The sequence below is a fragment of the Tupaia chinensis genome, unplaced genomic scaffold, assembly GCF_000334495.1.
Source record: "Tupaia chinensis unplaced genomic scaffold, TupChi_1.0 Scaffold000438_1, whole genome shotgun sequence".
NCBI lineage: Eukaryota > Metazoa > Chordata > Mammalia > Scandentia > Tupaiidae > Tupaia > Tupaia belangeri.
In genome coordinates this window covers 763,847-765,212 of record NW_006159943.1, presented here as the reverse complement: position 1 = coordinate 765,212, position 1,366 = coordinate 763,847, and the positions used below count along the sequence as shown (strand labels likewise).

Genomic DNA, 1,366 nt, shown 5'->3' with positions numbered 1-1,366 from the left:
TTGCCCATTGATAGTTAGAGAGAGAGAGAGAGAGAGAGAGAGGGAATGAATTAATCTTTTCCCTACTGAGAAAGCAGAGATGCAGGAGATAAACAGATCACTTTCCAAACATTGATGATTAACCAGGCTGGGGGTGTCTGAGCCTCAGCAGAGGAGGCCCTTACTCCGCTCCAAGCCTCCTCCACCCCTCACCCCCAATCTGAACCCCGCCACAGCACGGCAGGCTGGGCAGGGACCACATGGACACTAGCTTTCTGCACCACCCAGCATGGGTGTGAGAAGGCCTGGCTGCTTCTAGGAGTGGAGAGAAGGTGGGCGGGAGGGAGAGGGGGAGGAAGGGATGTCTCACACAGCAAGATGCACATGACAGCCGGGACAGTTTATGAGTATTTGCTACGGACCAGCCTGCTCTTCCTCTGGGAGTCACTGTCTAGTTCCGGGACAGACACTTGGGAGAGCGTTTAATGATCTCTGGGGTGAGTGTGTGTCCAGAGAATCGCTGGAGCTGTGGAGAGCCAGAAGGAGGGGCTGCAGAGCCCTGGGGTGGGGGGACAAGGGCGGGCCTGGAAATGCAGACCCACCTCCAGGAAGGCAGTATCTGAAGGACAGGCTGGGAACTGGGAAGTGAAGGAGGCACATTTCGAGGAGTGGGACCAGCCTGGACAGAAACCTGGTGGTGTCAGCCTCCTGTGTTCAGGAACTAGGCCGGAGGTGGGCGAGTCTGGGGAGGCCTAAAAGGCCCCACTGAAGCTCATGGCCTCTGTCCAGGGGGTGCTGGGCCACTAAAGAGCTGTGAACAGAGGGAGGGCCCGGGCAACATTGGTTCTGCCCTCTGTAGGCCACAGCGGCTTCGAAGCAGAAAATCTGAAGGCTGGTCTCAGTAGGGCTGGTGGGAGGGCAGGCCTGTCTACACTGCCATCTGTCCTGTCCCAGCCCCACCTGTCTGAGGGGACTGTCTTGTGGGAGCGGCCTGTGGGTGTCCCAAACACCAGCCTGAAGAGAGAGTTCCCCTCCCTATGCTCCCAGGGGCCAGTCACTCCCTGGACAGATGCAGGGTGGGGCTCCCTAAGACTCAGGCTCGCCCCTTCTCAGGAACGGGCAGGGAGGAGGTAACCATACAGCCTCTGACCCGACTCCTTTCCCCTCTACTCCTTACCAGTTGCCCTCCTGCCCCCTCTCCAAATGGGCTTGTAGCTCCAGGTCTGGAGGACAGCTGGATCCTGGGTATCCAGTACTGACTAGGTGTCCAGCCAGGGTGCATGGGGGCGGGCACCTCTGGTGGCAGCCTCTAGCAGGACTGCTCCAGCTGGCCGAGCAGGCTCTCTGGCCCTCAGCGCCCCGTCCTAAAGCCTCTGTGTCTACTTTG

General features: G+C 59.2%; 1 protein-coding gene across 1 annotated transcript in view; it reads right to left on the bottom strand.

Moving 5' to 3' along the window:
- Positions 1–1,338, bottom strand: part of RHBG (Rh family B glycoprotein) — a 19,566-nt gene extending 18,228 nt beyond the window's left edge. Inside the window, exon 1 of the mRNA XM_006155185.2 lies at positions 1,157–1,338. The gene's annotated coding sequence lies outside the window, so the exon portion shown is untranslated. The remainder of the gene's footprint in view (positions 1–1,156) is intronic.
- Between the last annotated feature and the right edge of the window lie 28 nt (positions 1,339–1,366).